Here is a 23,613-nt window from a genome sequence, read left to right on the forward strand (position 1 = left end):
ATGAGTGTAAAGGGGCTACCCACCTATGTTCAGATAGACCCACTTATAACATCACCAATTGTCTACTGTCTGCTGCCCAGGCTCCCTGTGTCTGCTCCTGGCTTCTAGGATTCAGGCGCCCCTTGACACATGGATACCCATGACAAGATTTGATGGAATGAACTCAAGAAGTCTAATGGTGAGCTTCTGCTCGCATTCACTCCTCAGTGATTAATGTCCCTTCACCCCCTCCTACTTGCCATATTTAGGGGATTCTGAGGCAGCAAAGGAAACTCTCTGGATCAGCTCCAGAAAGATTCATCTCAAAGCCACAGCCAGAACCCCCAAACACTCAGCTCCTGCTCAGTAAACTGAATAAATCACCTCCTCCTGCCTCTTCCTTCCCTCTGCAAGCTGCTTCCTTTCTCTGCTGCTCTGCTATTCTCAGTGAGTCTCTTGACAAGGGCCATTTTTTTCATCCTCATGGAAGGCATCTTGATTCAAGACGTGGTCAGCTGGGACTGTACTTAGACAGTGTCGATCTCTTCTTGCATATCCACAGTAAAGCGCTAATTAGTATCCGCCATTGCTTATTGGTGGCTGCCCATCAGAGCAGGGAGTGAGAAGCGCTCTCACTCCGGCTGTGCAATAAATCCATATTGGTTAAATTGTCTGTTGTTGGGTTATTGGTTTGTAGAGCCATGTCAGGTTAATGGAGTCAGGTAATATATGGGTGTCAGGATGAAGGGACTCGAGGAGGAAAGATGCCATAGCTCAGAGAAAGAGTTTCCTTGAACCTGAGAGATTAGGGGAGCCAATGAGGGAGATAGGTTCCAGAGAGGAACAGAAGCAGAGGATGGTCTATTGTTTTGTTGAAGTGCTTTTTTGAAGGGTAAGGAAGAAAAAAAAAACCATCTCTTTTGAAAACAACACTCCCTTTATTAATGTCTTTTGTTTTAGCATCACATTCATTTCTGAATGCATCCCTCCCCCTTTCCTGGCTCAGTTACTATCCCTAGTAACAGATGAAAAAAAGAACAATCACTCCAAAACAGTTTAGCAAAAACTAACCAACACGTCGACAGAACGTGGCAAAGTATTCAATGGAGATGCAGGGCATGAAGTTGACCCTGGATCTGCAACTTGATACTCACGGGAGCTTATGCCAGTCGCTTAACTTCTAAATTGGGGTGGAGGCAGCCAGAAGGGCACAGTGGATAGAGAACTGGCCCTGGCTTCAGGAGAACCTGAGGTCAAATCTGGCATCAGATGTGAGTTGTGTGACCCTGTTCAAGTCACTTAATCCCAATTACCTCCAAAAAAAGGAAAGGAAAGAAAACTGAGGCTGGACTAGATCAAGGCTTTTTAAAATTTTTCTACTTGTGATCTCTTCTCATTTAAGAAAGATTCACACGAAACTGATTAAATAAGTATATAAAATAGGTATACACAGCAAACATTTACTGATAAATCCTAATTTCCCAACCCCCACATTCAGTTACAAGACGCCATATAGGGTTGGGACCCACAGTTTAAGAAGCTTTGGACTACAGGGTCTTTGAGTTCCCTTCTACCTCTTAAACCATGACCCAGGGGACTATGTCTGAATCTATAAGCACAGAGAAACACCCACAGTCCTCCATTGCGGCAATAAAGGGAAACAGGTGCATCTTCCAGTGCTTCTCTAGGGATTGATTTGTTCTTAAATAATAAGAACAAAGGCATACAAAGCATACCCAGTATCTTAGCTTTTAACACTGAGAATAATGCTTTAAGTTTGGGCAATTCTCTTATTTGATCCCCACAATAGTCCCTGTGAGTCCAATACTCTGATTATTCACATTTTACAAACGAACAACACTGACTTGCCCAGAGTTAGATGGTTACCGAGGCAAGATTCAAACTCAAGTTCTTCTGACTACAGGTGCAGTGATCTTATGTTGATGACAGTGGTTAATTAACTTCGGCACCATCCCTTCCCTTATCCCCCTCCACTTTTTGCCATGGGTGTATTTACTGTGTGTTTTATTTCCCTAAATCTGCTTACTTTATCAATTCTGACTATCCCCCATAGCTGGACAATCTCCCTCCTCTGCTTTGACCTGGCTTCTTTTAAGTCCCAATTAATTACCTCTTACAGAGAAGACTTGCCTAATTTCTCTTAATTCCAGTGCCTTCTTTCTGTTAATTATATCCTATCTATCTCATATAAAGCTTGCTCATTATATCTTTATTTTTATGTTGTCTTCCTCTTTTGAAACCAGACTGCTTTTTGCCTCTTTCTGTATCTTTAGCACTTAGAACAATGCTTGATTCATAGCAGGAGCTTAATAAAGATTTGCTAAATATCAAAAATTCATGTTTTCTGGTGTCTTATTGAATTTTTCATATATCATTTCTCTATATAATTATATATCATATAATACATATGATATATATTATATCTATATATCATTATATATTATTTCATCATAGGAAGCACTCTTTAATCTGAAATGAGAAGTAGATGTTTCAGTTCTCAGAAAAGCATATTTTAATATGCTTTTAATGCATATTTCCTTGGAGGGGATAACTGGGTATTCTTCATACTGGTAAAGGAGGAAAACTGGGGATCTACAGGGGCTTTTCAATTTCAGTAGCACACAAATGACCTTCCATAGGAGAGCAAGGAGAAGAAAGAAAAGCAAAAGGAGGCGGAGAAGGAAAAGGAGGAAGAAGAAGAGGAAGAGGAGGAAGAAAAAAGGGAGGAAGCAGAGGAAGAGAAAGAGAAGGATGATGATGAGGAGGAGGAGAATGAGGAGGAGGGAAAGGATTAGGAAGAAGCTGATGCCCTGGGAGCATTAGCTGAAAGAAAGAAAGTTTTAGCCTATGAGCTCCATGAAAGCAGAGATTCTCTTTGGCCTTTCATGGCATTTCCAGGGCTTAGCCCAGGACTTGGAACACAGCTGGAACTTAAATTAATTCCAGTTGTCCTACTCTTTAGTTTGAAATAGAGAATATTGGGGAAAAGGGAGGAGTGAGATCCATGTTCACATATTTGAGGGGGGCTCAAGTGGAAGAAAGGATTGTGCATGTGCTACTTGACTAGAGAACAGAGTTGGGAGCAAGGTTTGAAAAATGGAGCAAGGTTGACCATCATGAGTGTCCAAGAATGGAAAGGGTTACTGTGGAATATCAAGGGATCATTGGGTGATTGGATCATAACAGAAGGATCACAAAGGAAGGAAGAAAATACAGAAATAAAAAAGGAAGGAAACATTTATTAAGTGCCTACTACATGCTACACACTCTGGTAAGTACTTTATAAATATCCCCTTTGATCCTCATAACAACTCTTAAAAGCAGGTGTTCTAGGTTATACCATTTTACAATCGAGGAAACTGAGGCACACAGAGGTTAAATGACTGGCTTAGAGTCACAATCTGACATCAAATTTGAACCATAGGATTGTCCTGACTCTAGCTCTATGCACTATGGTACCACCTAGAGTTATCTAGTCCAATTTCTTTACTTTACACATGGGGAAACTAGTTCCCTGAGAGACTTAGCCACTGTTACATTGACAGTGACAATATAGCTCAGAGTTTTATATGCTATCTTAAGGTTTACAGCAGATCAAATGGACCTTAGAGGCCATTTGGTACAACCTCCTCATTTGACAGAAAAGAAAACCGAGGCCCAGAAAGATTATGTGACTTCCTTCAAGATCACAGTAAGTAGCAGAGATGGGATTTGAATTCAAGTCTTTTAACTCCCAATCCATCACTGTAGGGCTTCAAACAAAGGCTGGGGAATTGTAAAGGGGGTTTATGCTCATCCTTGGTTGAGCCAGAAAAAGTTGAAGCTACATGCTCCATATGTGTTCTTTCCCCCATAAACTGTGTTCCTACAGTCCTTGGATTTATGACCACACAGTGTTGGAAAGTGAAAATGCTGTGGTTCCAGGGAAGAAGTCATTGCCCTTTTCTGCCCATCTATAGTCTAGCCTGACTCTTAGACCCTTCGTTCTCCTGTGCCTTACAGTGTGGTAGGAGGACCTTAGTCCTCTTGGCTCCTGTCCACTACTATCATTCATTACTTAAGCAGTGGTCTCATGGCTAGCTATCAGTTCCCTGATACATTCCTGGCCTAAAGTTAATATCCCCTTTGATGTGTTTAACAACATTGAAGGGATGAATTGAATTGCTTTTGGATGCCTCGTAGTTGAAGATACTTACTAGTTGTGTGATCCTGGGCAAGCCACTTTACCCTGTTTGCCTCATTTTCCTCACTTGTAAAATGAGGTAGAGAAGGAAATGCAAACCACTTTAGTATCTTTGCCCCAAAAAAACTCCAAATGAGCTCACAAAGAGTTGGACTAAAATGACTAAACGACAACAAAAAATACTATGTAGAACTAAATGGGAGTCTTAAATAAAAGTCTTCATAGAATAAAACCAAGAATTCTTTGAGCTCTGCTCTGCTTTTTTATTTGGCTGGGACTTAGGGTGAATTTTGTACCGATCAATGGATTTCATGACAGTCACTATCCTGAATGTCAACTAATATAAGCTGTGTATGTACATAAGCAAATGGAATTGTTCAAATCCAGACCCATAAATATATTGGCTGTGTGACTGTGGGCTAGTTATTTGACTTTTCTGAGACTCAGTTTTCTAGTCTGTATGATAAGAAGAATAATATTAAATATAATGTTTTAGTTTCAATGAAGATGATTTTTGTATTCCCAAAGATATTCTGATATTTGGATATGTATCATGGAAGTTTATTGTATGTAAATAACCAAGTGGAATCATTCAAATCCAAACCCACAAATTTATTGACTGTCGTGACTGTGGCTAGACATTTGACTTTTCTGAGACTCGGTTTTCTAATCTGTATGATGAAGATAATATTGATTATAAAGTTTTAGTTCCAATGAAGATGATTTTTATGTCCCCAAAGATATTCTGATATTTGGATATGTACCATGGAAGTTTGATGCATCTTATTTTATAAACACTAGTAGGTCTGTCCTATGTAATACTCCCTATATATAATATAAAGACTGCCTAGTTGATCTTATTCTGAGTATTGAATGAGTGCTCGATTTTGCAATCTACAATTCTTTGCAAAGTCTATATTGATCAATAAGTCTGGGCTTTTAAAAAAACGACTTTTCTGTGATTTCTGGTACCATGGATCTGATCTTTTATAACTTCTGAATTTTTGAGACAAATCCATTTAGTTTATTTAATTTATTTGATGATTTTTAATAAACATATCATTGGTTGAATTTGTGTGGATGTCAGTCATGATAGGTCTTTTGATTCTATTCTTGAATATTAAGTGTTTCATAGTTTTCATCCAGTTGTCAATCCACATATTTACATTTGAGTATTCTAGTAGATAGATAGACAGATCTATTTATAGCTCTATATGTATTATTATACATCTTGTTGTTCAGTCATTTTTCATTCGTATCCAATTCTCTCCATTTGGAGTTTTCTCAGCAAAGATACTGACACATTTCACCATTTCCTTTTTCAGAGAATTTTACAGATGAAGAAATTGAGACAAGCAGGATTTTAAGTGATTTGTCCAGGGTAATGCATAAGCATATATACACATAGACAAGTGATTATACACTCACATATACATATATCTACATACATAAAATATATTTTATTTAAAATGTATAGAATCATTTTCTGAACAAAGATATTTATTTCACAGATATGTTAAAGCTAATAATAAGTAGTTACATTATTATTATATTGTTATGTAAGTATGTATATATACATGCATACATACATACATTTATACACCTACACACACACACACACACACACACACACACACACACACACAAACCCCTATATACATGTTTATATGGACCAGATTTAATTTAGATTTTCTTGACTTCAGGTCCAACACTATATCTTAGAGCTTCTTAATATATTTTCCCACTCCCAACCCCTTTTCTGTGATTCTGGATATGTGGTATATAAAATAGGTGTACAAATTAAACATTTACTGATAATAAATAATAATTTTGTGGTCCCTAATTCACTTAGAAGACTCCATATGGGTTGGTGAACCATAGTTTAAAAATTTGAGTTCTATCCATTGAGTCATCTAAGCGCCCCCCAACAACAATAAATGCATATTATATATATGTGTGTATGTATATATATAATATATATACCAACACATACATGCATATATATATACACACATCTTAATGCATATGAATGTATACATATATACATACAGTCATGTTTGTAGGTAAAGAAGGAGCTGAGGGTTAAGGTATATATATATATATATATATATATATATATACCTTATATATAAATAAAATCTCTATCTATCTATCTATCTATCTAAAATTAGCCTTAAATCAGCTTTCACTCTCAATCTGTGAAGGGGTGTCTTTGATCAGCTTGTCTAACATGGAGCCAAAAAACATCTATCAATCCCTTTCTGTGTTTTGACAAGAAAGTATTAATCTTTCCATAGTAGCCTTAGGGCAGTAGTCTCAGGGTTTCCTTAATGTCATACAAGTTTTTGCTTAGGTATTTCCTAAATCCATTGTCATCCATATGACTGTTCCAAAAGGGTATATTGTGTTGACTTCTGTTTAGTTATTAATTGCTCTTAAATTCACCCTGCTCAGTGGGATTTAACTTCAGGGGGTGACTAAATAGCTTACCTTAAACTAACCACAGTTTTCTCCTTGACAGTTCTGTGCTTGATGGATATTGGCAAGTATCTTTAAGTCTCACCTTTGTCCAAAGGTTCGGTTTCCTTCAGGTTTAAAGTCAAAGCCTTTGGTCTCCATTCTCCGCCCCCCCCCCCCACCTGGGGAACATGAAGAATTTTATGCTGTTCAAGTTCCAGTGACATTTTGATGTATTGTTGGGTTTTGTTGGTGTGGACGCTGATCATATTATTATAGGTTGTGGCTAGAGGAATTGGAGTAGAAAGCAAAGCATCAAGTGAATAAACTGGGTGGGTCTATTTCAGTAAAATACGATGGAAAACAAGAAAAAAAAGTAACCTACCACCTGAGACAAATGATTTTCCTTAGAGAAAAGTTTGATAAATATGCATTTTAAGACATCTTAGTTCCAAGCGCTGCAGGGATGCAAATATTGAAGAAAGGAGATGCCGGTGGCCGAAGGCCAACAGCACAGAGGAGCCAGAGCAAAGAGCTGTCTCTAAGTTTGTGTGTTTTCTCAGCTAGTGAACAAGGGTAGCTGAGGGAAATCTGTGCCTTCCTGAAGAGTGAAGGCCATCACACTGTGTTCAAGGTCTCAGAAAACCACTTGAGCAGTAATATTTGCATACAAACAATGGATGTGTTCATTACAAGTGATTCTTGCTATTTATTAAAGCGGTTATAAGAGACTTTAGCTGGGCTGCCTGTTCCCCTCTCAAGGGTTTTGCTGCATATACTTGAAAGTAATTTCCCAGAATCCCAGAATTTCAGAATGGGAAGGGATTTCCAAGGCCATTTGGGCCAATCCAATATTTTTTGCTCCTCTGTCTCTCCCAGAAACTTAACTTCTAGATCATCCTTGTTCTTTTTCTAATCTTTACCCTGTCCTTACTCTTTAGCTTCTTCTCTGCTACTTATAAACAGGTCCAAATCACCCTCTCCTTAAAAAATCCTCTCTGAACCTTGCAAGGTTATCATCCCGCCATTCTTCTACTTTTTGTATCCAAAAAAGACAAAAAACCCAACAAAACTCAAAACAAAAATAAAATAAAATTATCTACTCTAGCCCCCATTCCTTTATTTCATATATTGCTTTCTCAATCTCTTGCACATATCTCTGGATTCTTTAAATAAGCACCATATTGTTGGTTGTGGCAATATTGAACTAAGAAAACATTTAATTTGAAATGTAGTCTGCCTTTGGCCATACCCACTAAGTAGGTCAGCCCCCTCCCCCAAGTCTCTCTATTCGGGACTGACCCACCATATGGACATGGCCAAAGGCAGACCATGTAATATGGAGTTGTGATCAAAAACAGCTGCTCAAGCTCTTTTCTGTAGATTAGGGAGAATTTGGGAGGCAGAGGTACTTCATTACATTGGGATTGCCTTGGGAATTTTACAGCAAAAACTTTTAAAAAGTGATGTCAAAGAGGGCAAAGAGGGCAATGAACTGGCGTTCTCCCACCTTTGAAACAACAATATAGCCTTCTCACAGAAGAATTCAGAGAGAAGCTAAGGATGGAAGAGAGGCTAATGATCACTGACTTGTCAGCCCTGGTGAACAGACCCAGGCACATTTCAAAGCATTAATTGGGATGCCACAACAAGCTAGGGAAGCATCAGAAGCTGGTAATTTCCCTAGTTACCTGTCTTGTTCAAAGAGAATATACACTTCCCACCTGAGCTTTGACCCTAATTGGACAGAACAATTGGTCACTTTGGAGGGAGCATTTTTAGTCCGGGTTGTATCAGAAGCCAGAATGCAAGTGTTGAAATGAGGACCTAAAGGCAAGTGTAGACAAGTTTTTTTTTTTTCTGTATGGTTTTCATGTGAAAAAGAGAGATATTGGATGATAACTTGAGGCGATGGTAATGTCAAGTGTGATTTTCTTAAGGGCAGAAATGCATGGCCATGTTTGCAGACAACAGAAGTATCAGTAAAGGAGCAGAGCCCCTGACATCCTGGGGAATCAAGTGTACTTTCCTTTTCTGCCCTGCACTTCCTTCTTCCCTCCCCTAGTCCCAAAAATTGCTTTGTGGATTAGAAATATGAATTAGAAAGGATGATAGAGCAAGGACCGGGAAACCTGAGTTCTAGGGTCATCCCTGCTATTATTTACTGGTGACCTTAAGGGAATCCCTTTTCTGCAGAAGGTCTCAGTTTCTTCATCTATAAAATGAAAGGCCTAAACTTAAAGAAATCAGAAATTAAATTAATACAGTGATTAATGTTGATTGTCTTGGACTCATGATGGAAGATGTTTTCTACTTGCCATAGACAAATGGTAGATTATGGATATGAAATGCTTTGTACACTGCCAGACAGAGTTGATGAGTCTTTGTCTGACGGTTTCTCTTTCTTAGGAAAGATAATTGTCTGGGGAAGGGATAATGGGAAGGGAGGGTCATGTCAAAATAAACGTCAATAAAGAATAAAATAAAATAAAGGGAAGAGACTAAATTTATAAAGTACCATCCTAGCCCCAACATCCCATTTTCTACTATGCTTCAGTACCTCAGTATTTTTTTTCCTAATTCACCAAAAGGGACTTATAGTAACTATCTTGTGTAGCTCATATGGAAGGATTATATTTGTTCTTCTTGGCAAAGGAAAAAAAAGAAGTAGCATCAATTGTGGAAACTACAGGATGGCAGAATTGAGATTAATATGAGGATAGCAGTTCCCAAATTGGAGCTGTCCAAAAGGGAACATGTGTAGCTCATTGTAAGGTGATGAGTTACCAGTTGACTGGAGATCTTCAAGCAGAGATGGATTAAATCTATGCAGAGGATTTTATAAATGTCATCCACATTAGGTGACTTCTAAGATTTCTTCACAGGACTCCTAGGTTTAGAGTTAGAAGGCATTTATTTCAATGTACAATTACAAAGGAGGAAGCTGAGCCTGAGTGTTAAGTGACTCGACTAAAGTTACAGAAATTCACATTTAGCTCCTCCAACTACTGTAGAGTTCTCTCTACCATACCACAGCCCTTCTCTTCTGAGTATCAGATTCTATTTTTCTTCAATTGATATTCAGACAAAGCTCTCCAGGCGGACTCCCACTTACCTTTCTTGTTGGTTTAATGGCTTTATTCTGTACTTTGTTTTCTACATCATCCTAGTATATCTCCCTTCCTTTGCCCAGAGAGCCATATTATATACAGCAAATAACACTTTTTCCCAAGACAAAAAAGAAAAAGAAAAAAAGCATCACAATTGATCAAAGCTTTGAAAAAGTTTGAAAACATGGACAATATGTAACACATCTGACATCCTACCTCCATAAAAAGACTGTGGGAGTTTCCTCTCCTGTCCCTTCCTGAGTCATGACTGTTCTTTGTGATTTGGCAATTTCACCGTTGATATATGTAGATTTTTCCCTTTTCCTCCTTCTCTCTCCCACATTCCTTATTTCCTTGTTACCTTTCTTCCTTTCTTCTTTTCTCCTTCCTTTTCTCTTTCTCTCCCTCTCTCTTTCCCTTCCTTCCCCACTTTCTTGGAAAAATAAAGATGAGATGAAAACAAAAGACTCAATGAAAGTACCTTAAAATAAAACTCACTACAAGCTTGGATTTAGGAAAGGGAACTGAAATTTAGTGGAATATGTGTGTGTATGAATGTTAGTATATATGTGTAATGCACATTATATATACACATGTGTGTAGTATGTATACACTTGTGCGTATATGTTCTGAGATTGTAGAGAAATAGGTCACATCTCCATCTCTGAGGCATAAGAAAGGCAGTATACAATGGAAGAAGTCCCACATTTGGAGTCAGAAGACCTGGATTCGAATCTTGGCTTAGTCAATTATTATGTATGTGTCCTTAGGCAAGCAGTTTAACTGGTCTGGGCTTAATATTTTCATCCCTAAAATTAGGATGTAAAGTTAGAGTATATGGAGTTGCTTGTGTGTGTGTGTGTGTCTCTGTGTGTGTGTGTGTGTATACATAAAGGTATAATATATACATGTATGTTCATGTATATGGAACTCATATATATGGATACATATATGTATAGGTATTTCAATATAATTAATTTCCTTTGCAATCCTATGGATTTTATTTGATGTCTTTAAAAATGTGATTCTGAGATGGTATTCATTGCTTCACCAAACTGAGTTCAAGGGGATCCAAGACACAAACATAGTTTAGAACTTCCGGGCTAGATGTCATTTGTAGTTTCTTTCAATCTCAAAACCAGGATCTTTGGTGCTAGGCCAGTCAGATAGCGAATAGAAAGCTTCCAAATAATAGTTCACATTTTTGTAAGATAATCATATTTTCCCTGTATAATACTAAGAGGAAGGCTGAAAAAAGTCTACTTGTAAATAATATAGATGAAGAACATGAACTTTAGGAAGGTTACACAGCTTGACTGAGGTAACAGAACTAGTCGGTTCCATGGACTTTATTTATTTATTTATTTTTGCTAAGCAATTGGGGTTAAATGACTGTCTAAAGTCACAAAGCTCAGAAGTGTCAAATATCCGAGGCTGGATTTGAACTCAGGACCTCTTGACATCAGGATCGGTGCTCTATCCACTATAGCATCAATCATCTAACTGCTCCTGGATTTTATAGAAAGCCAAGAATTCTGACTCTATGGCTAATTGGTTCTTCTACAATGTTACTCTGCCTTTGAAATTCATTGAATATCTCAAAAGCCCCCAAATCCCACATCTCTGTCCAGATCTTAGAGTTGGTTCTGATTCCTTTTTATACTTTGACAAATAGATGTAAGGCTCTCGGTCTCTGTCCTAGGAAACAACATTAGAATGATGCTGCAGACCAATTTGAAGGAAGCTAGATGTGGTATCTCATCTGTGTATTGGGGTGGTGTCTACCTAGCCCAGTGGAAAGTGGATCTTTGTTCCTCTGGACCTCTTTGGACTTTTGTTCCAGTGGACCTTAATCAGTATAGGTTCCCTAAATTCAGCAACTTAACAACCTTTATCATGGATCTAATATGAGCCAGATCCTGCTTTTGGTAGTAACAATACAAAGACATCAATAGAAGCAATGTCTGAACTCAAAGAACTTAGATTATTCTAGGAAAAAGGATTAATAAGAATTTACTTCCTATTATAAATAATTCCCAGGGTAGGAAATTCCCTCTACCAATGCAGGTCAGCACTTTCACAGAAACCTAGTTTTCAGGTATTGCAGGGGTTATTCCAAAATTCAGTGATTTGCCCAAGTCCTGTGACAAGTTTGTATCAGAAGCATGACTTGAACCCATGAGAATTTCCCCATAATATATATACATGTATATGTGTATATATATATATATATGAAGTCAGAGATAGAATTCCTATCCCTTTGTGTGTGTGTATATATACACCTACATGTATATACACACATATGCAATATATGCATATGTTTATGTACACACAAATGTATACATATGTATGTATGTCTATGTATATATATGTGTGTGTGTGTTTGCATAGATATAGTCCTATCCCTACATATGTACATACATATATCTATATGTATAGAAACATATATACAATATATATGTGTATGGATGTGTAAGTATATATCTATAGCATGGATATGTGTGTATTTATGTATAGATACAGTCCTGGCCCGATATGTATGTAGACATGTATACACCTATAAGTATATACACATATATACATATATTTTATATATATTATATATATATATATATAGATAATAGATACATCCTATCCCTTTATTTCTATATAAAATGCATGCAAAGTAAGTATCCTGCTGACAATTAAGATGACCAGGAAAGGAAAGGCCTTGTGTAGGGGCGGAAATTTGAGCTGAGTTTTGAAAGGAGCTAAGGATTCCAAGAGGCAAAGGGGAGGATGGACTATGTCCCACCCATGAGAGACAATTTATCCAAAGACATGGAGGTGAAATGCTTACCTTAAGTAATCGTAAGTTTGACTAGTCTGTAAATTGTATTATGGGAAATTAGTTTGGAAACAGAGTCTACCTTATAAAGAACATTAAATTCCAAACAGAGGAATTTATTTTTGATCCTGGAAATACTAGCAAGTCACTGAAGTGTTTTTGTTTGTTTGTTTGTTTGTTTTTGTTTGTTTTGGTTTGGTTTTTTAAGCAGGGAAGGGATGTATAAACTCTTTTTGGTAAAATCACTTTAGTAGCCCTGAAAGATAAAGAGAAAGGAACGACTGAAAGTAAGATCATCCACTAGGAGGCTGTTATAGTAGCTGCCTTGTTTAGGCAACAGGGAATCAGGAGCTGAGCCTACATGATGGCTATCTGAGTGGAAAGAAGGGAGATGGATCCCAGAAGAGATGCATGGATAGAATAAAGTGAACTCTTTGGAACCAATGGATCAGGCTGGCCACCAGTAGAAATAGGGTGGGGGCTAAAGGGGCCATTGTTGTTCTCTGCTCCAGATTTGCAACATAGGAAGGAAGTTGCTGATTTCCTACCTGCCTCTCCCTGTTACAAAATGGTGTTTTGGTAGGTGGGGGATGAGGTTCCCAATTGTGAGACTTCAACTCATCTGTGTCAGAGTGGCAAGGATGTGTCATTAAAATGGGAGGCCATTTCCTACTAAGGGAGCAGAGATGATGCTATAATTGGAGAGAAGCGATATTGCTAAACGGAAAATTTTGTGAAATCAATTGAGGGAAAAATCAATATGGGATTTTTTTTCTAGGATGAAAAGACAAGATACCCATACAATTAAGCAAGGGGACAGACTCTGCACACACTGCCTGTCAGGTTCTCCCGTTTCCGAGGCACGACTGCTCATCAGAAATAATTAAACTTTCTCCCATGGGCAACAATTACTAGCTTAAAATATTATGAGTAAGAAGAATACATTTATAATTACCTAACCTTTCTGAAGGTGAAAATATATATTATCCTTTGATGGAATAGAAAAGGGAGTTCCTGGATATGCCAGCCTATTGTTACTTTATCTGTCCTGATTATACTAATTGTCAGAAGAAATATAACAATCCTTAGAATGCTTTGTAGCTAACTCTTCTATTTACTGTAACTTCAAGAATCCAATAACAGCATCCTTTGCTCCCCCTCTCTCTATCCCTCTCTCTTTCCCCCTCATCACCCTTCCCATTCTTTATGCCTTCTCGCTACCTCCACCTCTCCCATCTCTCTTCTCTGGCTTCCTTCTCCACTTTACTTTTCTCCTTTCCCCCTCCCCTGTTCTCTATGACTTCATCTCTCTCGCTGTCTTTTCTTTCCTCCATCTTCCTTCTTTTTCATTCTCCTTCATCTTTATTTCTCCTCTTCCAAATTTTGTATTTTTTTCTCCTTCCTTTCTCTATCCTTCCTACTCCTATTCACTCTTTGCTGCTATCTTTTTTATCATTATTTCTCTACTTTATCTTTTATCCTCTTTCCTCTCCTTTATGTTGCTTCTCCTCTCCTCCACCTCTCTCCACATTTTCATTTGTCTTTAGCATCTCCTTATTTTTCCTATTTCCTTCTCCTTTCTCTCATTTTTGTTCTCTATCTCCCTAAGCTCATCTCCTTTTCTCTTTCATCTCTCCTTCTGCTGTCTTCCCTTTTATTCTCCCTTTCCTCCTTGATTCCTTTGTCTTTTTTCTTTCTACTTTTTCCATCTTGCCTCTCTCTCTCCTCAACTTTCCTTCTTCTTCTCCTCCACTCCTATTCTTCTGAAATCCACCTCCTTTTCCTATCTTTTCTCTTTCCTTATGTTCCCCAGCAAGTAACTACTTTAAACATTTGTATTCATTTCTCTTCTCCATTAAAATATAAATTCATTAGCAGGGAAAGGAAGAGAATAAGCACATTTACATAGGATCTACCATGTAGCAGGCACTGTTTAAGTACTTTACAAATATCACATTTGATCATAACAACACCCCTTCAATGTAGGTGCTGCAATTACCCCATTTTACAATCGAGGAAACTGAGGCAAATAGAAGATAAATGAATTTCCCAGGGTCCCACAGCTAGTAAGTGTCCGAATCTGTTTGTGGACTTAGATCTTCCTGACTCCAGACTGCTGCTGTCCATTGCAGCATCTAGCACATAAAGCATTGTTTTATTATGAACATGTATTATCAAATTTAGCTCAGGGCCTGACATATATGGTAGTTTAAATGGTTGCTTGTTAAATACAAGATAGTTTGGGAGGGAAGACCCTGGCAATTGGAGGCTTTCAAGAAAGGCTTCATGTAGGAGACAGTGTTTGGGCTGAATCTCAAATGAAGAGAAAGACTATTAGACTGAGGGGGAGTTGGAGTGCATCCTGGGCATGAGAGACAGAACAAAAACATCAAGAGGAGAGAGGAGTGCTATGTTTGAGAGAAAAGGCCTGTTTGGCTTTTCAGAAAGCTCAGGAGGAACTTGAGTATCACTGCAGCTTAGAGTAAAGGCAAGGTCTGAAGGGTTTTCAAAGCTCAACAGAAGTCCTATTTTATCCTAGAGGATGTAGGGAGATCCGAGGAGTGGACCGAGTCATGGAGTGACATGATAAGGTCTTTGCTTAAAGAAAATCCTTTTACGAGCAGTGTATGGTAGAGACTAGAGTGGGGAGATCTTTGTGGTGGGAGAAATATTGCAATAATTGAGGCTATTGCCTAGAGACTTCATAGTGCCTGAAGGCACTATCACTACGATAGATATTAGAGAGTTCGAGCAAGATTGGGCTAGTGATTAGATGTGTTAGCAGCTGAGGATGACATTGAGATTATAAATGGGAGATGCTGGAAGCATGATGGAGAACTTCAACAGAAAATAGGGAAGTTTGGAAGAAGGGAAGGTTTGCGGATGATGGAAAGATGATGAGTTTAAGATGTTTCTGGGACATCCATATTGAAATGAGCAAGAACAGTTGGTAATTGAGAACTACAGGCCAGGGGCTTGAGACTGGGGCTCGATTTTAGATCAATGAGTCATTTTTAGTGACATTAATTAGCTCAAGGACTGATATATATGATCACTTCAATGGCTATTTGTTAAATACAGGGTAGTTTGGGAGAGAGGATAGCTAATGAAGTTATCAACAGAGAGATCATAGAGAGAGAAGTGGTCCTAAAAAAGACTCTTGGGAAACACCCACAGTTAGGAGTCATGATAGAGATAATGAGCCAGCAGATGAATTGGAAAGGAGTGATCGGATGGTTAGGAGGAGAACTGGGAAGGTTTTAGTGTTATCAAAGACTCTAAAGAGAAAGGATGCAGGAGGAGAAGGTGAGCAGCAGTGTCAGTATCACAGAAAGGTTGAGAGAAAAAAAGATTGAGAAAAGACCATCAGATTTGGCAATTAATAACTTTGGATAAGGTAGTTTCAGTTTTTTGATGAGGTTAGAAGCCAGATTGAAAAAAAAACTTTAGGAGTAAACTGAAGAAAGGAAACAAAAGCAACAAGTGAACACATCTCCTGTCTAGGAACTTGGACGAGGACAGGAGAGCTATGATGGCAGCTTGAGGAAATGAGAGAATCTCATGAAGGTTATTTAAAGACTGGAGACTATGGACACTTTTGAATGAAGTAGGAAAAGAAAGAAAATGAACATGAGAGGGGCTGTGTATGAGGATGCAATCTGTTGGAAAAGGATGGAGGGTATGAAATTGAGTGCCCCAGGAGAAGGGTGGGCCTTTTAAAGACAAAAGGGCCAAGCAGAGATGGGACAAAGGTGAGAGTAGAATGGCATTTTGAGATGTAGACTGTCAGAGTAGAGGAAAGCTCGATGTAAATGACCTCAGTTTTCTCAGGAAAGTATCAAAATCCTTAGCTAAGAAGGTAAGGAGGGACAATGTGGGAAACTTGAAGAGAGAAGAGAAAATTTGGAAGAGCTTCTATGGATAGTCAAATTGTGAACTGATTAGAAAGGAGAGCCCCAACAAAGGTGAATAACAATTCCTGCTTGCCCCCTCTCCTCAATTCTCTAGCATCCTTCTTGCTTTGTTAAAACCATTTTCCTCCTACTTCATCTTTCATACTCCTTCTCTTCCTTGACCCCATGTCATCCCTTTCTTTTTCCTCTCTCTGATCCTCTTATTCCATCTTTCTTCCTCCTGTCTACTCCTGCTAAGTACACTCTCTGGATGCCTGCACCTCTGCCCTCTATTTGATGGTCTGATTCACCATCAGATGTCTGAAGGAGGATGTTTGAAAGGAGAGATAGAGGAATCTTCTACACTAAAGCTACTTCCTCTTCACAGAGTTCCAGAACATCAGGGCTACACTGGAGTACAAGGGCTATCTGGCCCATATCTGTACAGATGCCTCCTTTATAATTTGTTTCTGTATTATTTCTAAAGCTTGTTCCCTTTTCTCTCTGCCTTCTTTTTTCTTCTTCCACTCTCTTTCTATCTCATCTTTTCCCCTCCTTCTTTATCCATCTTTTTTCTCTTCCCTCCTATACCGTCCTTTCCTTTCTACCCTCCTTTTGTTCTCTTCTCTGATGTTCTTTTTCCTTTTCTCTCTCATCCATCTCCTGGCCTACATCTACAGGTTAGTCAAAGAGTAAGCAAACTGGCCAGGTCTATGATGGAAGTGCTGGGTTTTCTTTATTCCCCATTTTACTTAGGAGTAAAATTGAAATTTATTCTCTGATAATCAGAGGTCAGGCATTATATCCCTCAAGTTCTGAGTCATTTTTCTAACCTTGGTGTTTCTGAAGATATAATCTTCAGATGAGGTAGCCAGTTCTTTCCTCCTTGACTCTGGAGGATAAAGTCAGGAGCAAAGGGTGGCATTTATAAAAAGGAGACTTTGGTCAGACATGTAGAGCATCCTGTTACAGATCATTCTTCTAAAGCCCCTTCACACTCTTGGGCTAAGTTCCCAGAAGGCAACTTGGAGACCCAATACCAAAAGTTCTGACCTTGGGTGTCAAAAAACCCTGAGTTCAAATCCCAACTTAATCATTAGCTATGCGACCTTGGCCATGTCACTACAACTTTGTGCTTCAGTTTTCTCATCACTGAAGCTTTCTTGTACTTTTGTTTGAAGTCACATGTTCACAGAGTTAGAATTAAAAGGGACTTTTAAGTCCGTCTTAAGCAACCTTTTCATTTTACAAATGAGAAAACCATTGTCCAAAGAGCTAATTAATGTATTTAATGTTACCCAGGCAGAGCACAGTAGAGCCAAGATTCAAACCCACATCTTTTGATCTTCTGAATCATTGCATTTTCCAGTGCATTGGACTAAAACTCAAGTAACGTCACCAGGGTTCATGATACTTTTGTTTTGTTCAGTAAAATTTATGTTCTAACCTTTTGGACATCTCATTTTACAAATCAGTGTCTGAGACAGAAAGGACCCTGTCATTCTGACAGCCGAACAGTTATTCTAAAGGTCAAGTGCCCACATGGAAATTAGCTTCCAGTTATTCAGTAGCAATGGCCTTTGTATTTACTTAAAAATAATCCTGACAAAAATGTGGATTCAAGGGACATTGGTCATTAACCTACATCAGAGCTGCGAAGTTGCCTGAACGCTTAAAGGAGAGATTCAGCATTTGCCAATTACTATGATGCCTTGGCTCATAAGTAAAACAGAAATGACCCTTGTGTTTTAAAGAGCAGGGAGAGACAATGGTGCATTGTGAGAAGGTTGTTGGACTTGGAGTCAAGAGAAGATTCAGAATCAAATCTTGCTTCTCATCCTCACTCATCCTGTGGCCATGGACAAAAGCCTTCATTCTTTGAAATTCAGTTTCTTCAGCTATAAAATGGCCATATCTATACCTCAGAGGCCTTAGTGGAAATCAAAGTGTACATTTCTTCTGTGTACATCTCTCCTTCTAAGATGGTGTCATGGAATGAATCAGGAGAGTTGAGTTTAAAACCTGGCTCCTTAGCTTTCTCTCTGGGTAAACTTGGTTTGGCCACTTACCTTTGGGTGGGGGGAGGCCTCCATTTCCTTATATGAATAAGAGGGTATTGTTATTTTTGATGACTTCTCAAGTCCTTTCCACCTTTAATCTCAAATCCTAAGGGCTATGTATATGGCACTATTATTAAAGCCATCATTATCATCATTCCCAATATATATTGAATGTTCATCATGGCCCTGTAGCATGGGATGGGGAAGACATTCTATGCTAGTCGATTACAGTGATTCCAAAGCAGGGGGAATGTTGGGATTTCCACAGGAGAAAAATCTACTCAGGTATTTAAAAAATAATGACACTTTTTTTCTTTTAGAATGATAAAATTATTATTTTTAGATTATCTTCCTTTCCCAATGTATTCTTCATCCCTCTCCCTGCCAGAAACCTATCTCTTATAAAAAATGAATAAAGAAGGAGGGGGAAAACAGTTCAGCAAGACTAGTCAATTCATTAATCAAGTCTGACAGTGTATATAGAGTGTTCTAAATCCATAGTCCTGTACCTTCTCAAAGAAGAAAGGGAGGTGCCTTTTCATCTCTCTCTCTCTTGGTTTAATTTTGAGTTTTTAGTACTATTTTATTTTTCCAAATACGTGCAAGGATAGTTTTCAACATTCACCTTCACAAAACCTTGTGTTCCAGATTTTTCTCCCTTTCCTCCCTAATCCTCCCACCTAAGACAGCAAACAATCTGATATAGGTTCAATGTGTTCAATTCTCCCAAACACAGACTTTTTTTTGAGATCAAGCTTGGACGGTACCAGTTTTGATTTTTATTCTTACTATCTTTTCGGCTTCCATTGTGTATATTGTTTTCCTGGTTATACTGACTTCACTAGGCATCAATTCCTAGAAATCTTGCCATGCTTCTATGTATTCATCGTAGTCACTGTCATCTAAAGCATAATAATATTCCATTTGTTAATCATTCCTCAATGGATGAGAGTCTACTTAGTTTCTATTTCCTTTCTATCATAAAAATGCTGCTATACATATTTTTCAGGTTCTGTAGGAGTGTTCAGGCCTAATCAACTGAGCAAGTTGATCTCCAGATCACAGTAGGAGCAAGAAAAGGATTGATGATCAGTGAGAGGTTATATGTGGTTCTGGCAAATCCTCATGGTCTAATCTGGGCATTCCCAGATTAGATTGGACTCACCTAATGGAGCTATTCCTGAATGGATATCGGAACCATGTATTTTGTAGGGAAGATCAGGATCTCATGAAGTCGTGTCTGACCAGTTAGGAGGTCAGGAGGAAATTAGAATAGCACTAGAATTGATCTCACAAAGATTTGTGTTGAAATCCCCCTTCAGATATTTACCAGTTCTGTGACCCTGGACAAATCACTTAACCTGCTTTCCTCACCTATAAAAGAAGGAGGTCAAACTTGAGGACCATTAAGGCCCATGTTATGTTATGTTATGTTATGTTATGTTATGTTATGTTATGTTAAAGTTATGACTGTAGGATCCCGGACTCACACTGACTCTCCCAATATTCGTCATGAAAAAAAAATCAATGATCTTCCTTTGATGTTACTGAAGGGACAAATGAAACAGATAGGAAGATGGAAGCTTGGAAATTTCCAATATGGAGGCAGGAAGAGGAGATGAGGGTGCCATACGGGGCTGGAGCAGAAGCAGATGGACACAAAGATGGATCAGTGGAGGTACTGTTTTGTTGTCGTTCAGTTGTGTCTGATCTCATTTGGGGGATTTTTGTCAAAGGTAATGGTGTGATTTGCCATTTATTTCCTTCTCGAGCTCATTTTACCATAAAGAAACTGAGGCAAATATGACTTAAGGGTCACATGGCTACTAAGTGTCTGAGACAGGATTTGAACTCCAGGAAAATGAGTCTTTGTGATTCCGCTCCCAGTGTTCTATGCCCTGTGCTAGAACAAAGGGGGACTTTTTTTCTAGAGTCCCACAGACACAAGAGGTTAATATATCTTCTTTACCCTCACTTGGGCTTGCAGTCTAGTGGAGGAGAAAGGCCATACAAAAGGATAAATAAAGTGATGCAGTTAAGACAAGTCATGATAAAATGACAAATGACTGGTCCATAAGTCAGAGGAAGCTCAGAAGTCTTGCTGAAGGAGAGGCCTTGGGTTTGTGAAGACCTGCATGGAAAAAAGAGGTATGTAAACCAAACTTTGGCAGTTGTGTAGAAATTAAACAGATTGGGGCAGCTAGGTGGGGCAGGGCTGGATAGAGCACCAGCCTTGAAGTCAGGAGGACCTGAGTTCAAATCCTCTCTCAGACACTTAATACTTCCTAGCTGTGTGACACTGGGCAAGTCACTTAACCCCAATTGCCTTAGCACAAAAAAAAAAAAAAGAAGAAGAAAACAAGCTAATAATAATTACCTCTGTCCATGAGTGTTTTGAAAAGCCCCATCCCTGGAGATCTTTAAGCAGTTGGTGGATTAAACCCTCTATTAGGGCTATAATCTGAGGAAGAGGGAGTTATGAGTTAAACTAGAAGACATCCTTGGTCCCTTCCAGTTCTGAGATTCTCTCCTTCAGAGAGGACTAAGGGGGAGGTGTGTGTGTGTGTGTGTGTGGGGGGTTATCTGGTAGACAGGGAGGAATCATGGAAGGATTTATGGCAAAAACAAAGGTTATAAATCCCAAACCATGTTCAGGAGCTGGATGAATGAATCACCTAATTACTGTGGGGCAAAAACTGGGCTACTAGCTGGCTATTTTCTCACCCCAAAACAGAAGAGAAAAGAAGAGAAGAGGAGAGGAGAAGAGAAAACAGGAGTAGATGAAGGGAGGGCAGGGGAAAAAAGAAAAGAAGAAAAAAGGAAGGAAGCGGAGGAGAGGAAAGGAAATGAAGGGAAGGGAACAAAAGAAAGAGAATGGGGGAGGAGAAAAAAGAGAAGAAAAGAGAAGGGAATAAAAGAGAAACCATGCCTTTAAGATCTTACATTTAAGTAGGGCACACATATGAGGAAACCTAAAATCCTTACCAAGTCATCTGCTGAAGCTGAGAGTGTGTCTAAGACAATGGATGGAATTTTGAGCAGAGCATACTCAGGGAGGTCTGTCCATGTCTGTAAAACTAATAATCCAACCAAAGCTCATTACTCATTAAGAGCCAAATTCTTTCTTCTTCTTCTTTTTTTAATCATGGATATGTTTTCTTTCTCTTTCTTTCTTTCTTTCTTTCTTTCTTTCTTTCTTTCTTTCTTTCTTTCTTTCTCTTTTCCTTTCTTCCTTCCTTTCTTCCTTCCTTCCTTCCTTCTTTCCTTCCTTCCTTCCTTCCTTCCTTCCTTTCTTCCTTCTTGCTTTCTTTCTTTCCTTCCTTCCTACCTTCCTTCCTTCCTTCCTTCCTTCCTTCCTTCCTTCTTTCCTTCCTTCCTTCTTTCCCTCCTTCCTTCCTTCCCTTCCTTCTTTCCCTCCTTCTCTTCCTTCTTTTCCTCCTTCCTTCCTTCCCTCCCTCCCTCCCTCCCTCCTTCCCTTCCTTCCTTCCTTCCTTTCTTCCTTCCTTCCTTCCTTTCCTCCTTCCTTCCCTCCTTCTTTCCTTCCTTTTTTTTTATTAATAATACTTTTCTATTTGTCTAAATAAATGCAGATAGTTTTCAACATTCACCCTTGAAAAACCTTGTGTTCCATTTTTCTCCCGACCCCCCCAAGACAGTAAATAATCCAAAATAGATTAACGTTGTGCAATTCTCTAAACATATTTGCACATTTGTCATGCTGCACATACCTTTTGTTTTTCATCACCTTCATTTCCATTTTCCCTTTTCATAGAATCATCTTTTTGAATAAACAATTAAAAAGAGAGACAGAGTGAAGTGGGAGTGAACACATTCACATCAGCTGGGTCTGACAGTATACTGAGGATACTCAGTTCACTGCTGCAAAGAAGGGGGGGATTGGAGCAGTTTTTTTTTCATCTCTCCTTTAGAGCTTGAATGACTTTTTTTTAAAGTTATCTTCAATTAAAGGATCATTTGCGATAGAAATTTCAATTTACCATTTGTTTAAAAATTGTTGTCAATTTTGGGGGTGCGAGTAGATATATCCTTTTTTTTTCTGAGGCAATTGGGGTTAAGTGACTTGCCCAGAGTGACACAGCTAGGAAGTATTAAGTGTCTGAGAACAGATTTGAACTCAGGTCTTCCTGACTTCAGGGCTGGTGCTCTATTCACTGTGCCACCTAGCTGCCCCAAGGATATCCCCTTTTTAACATTAATTTTGGTTCACTGATTGTGAGTCATAAGATGGTATACTGGCCCAGGAGACTACAAAGAAACCATATACATTTATAACCCAAAGGGACCTTAGAGACTATTAAATCCAACCCCATCATTTTGCAGATGAGGAAACTGAGAAAGAGGAAATTGAAATGACTTGCCCAGTGCCTCAGAGTAAGTAGGTATCTGTGATGGGATTCAAATCCAGGTCCAGAGCTCTGTCCACTACACCATACTGCCTTCTCAGCAATTCTAGTTTCTTATGTTAAAAGACACTTATTCCATCTTTGGCCCCCGATTGTCATGCTCCTTGACACTGTTGGGAAAACTGAATCTTGCAGCAAAATGTCTATTTTGATTTATCTGAGCTAAAAAAGCCCAAACAAATGACTTCCCAAGCAGAAGGTACCCTGGGAAATAGCACACCCTCGAGTCTATTTGTTTCCTGCCATTTTGAGCCCCATCTCGCGGGCCTGAGTGTAAAGAGTTGTCTTTCCAGAAAGGCACCGGGGGAATAGAGAATCAAGGAATAATTGACTTGTCTTGCTGTGTTTGTGAGCACGCATTTGTATCTGATGGCAAATGTGAAATCAGTCTTCTGCGTCACTTGCCCGCCATCACATTTCCCCATCTGACTGCTCCGGGATGGGGAGACCGATCCCAAAAGGGAACGTTGTGAATTGGCATTAATCACACCAGGCCTTACCTGGCCCCAGAAATGGAGCTGCTGCCCGAGACAGACAAGAGAAAGGGGGTCTTTTGGTTGGAGGGGGAGTGGGGAGGGAGGGGTTTGGGCCAGACATGATTTGCAATCTAATTTAAATGAAAAATCCCATTCTTTCGCCATTTCTCATATATCAGTTGG

Source organism: Sarcophilus harrisii, chromosome 4 (assembly GCF_902635505.1).
Source record: "Sarcophilus harrisii chromosome 4, mSarHar1.11, whole genome shotgun sequence".
NCBI lineage: Eukaryota > Metazoa > Chordata > Mammalia > Dasyuromorphia > Dasyuridae > Sarcophilus > Sarcophilus harrisii.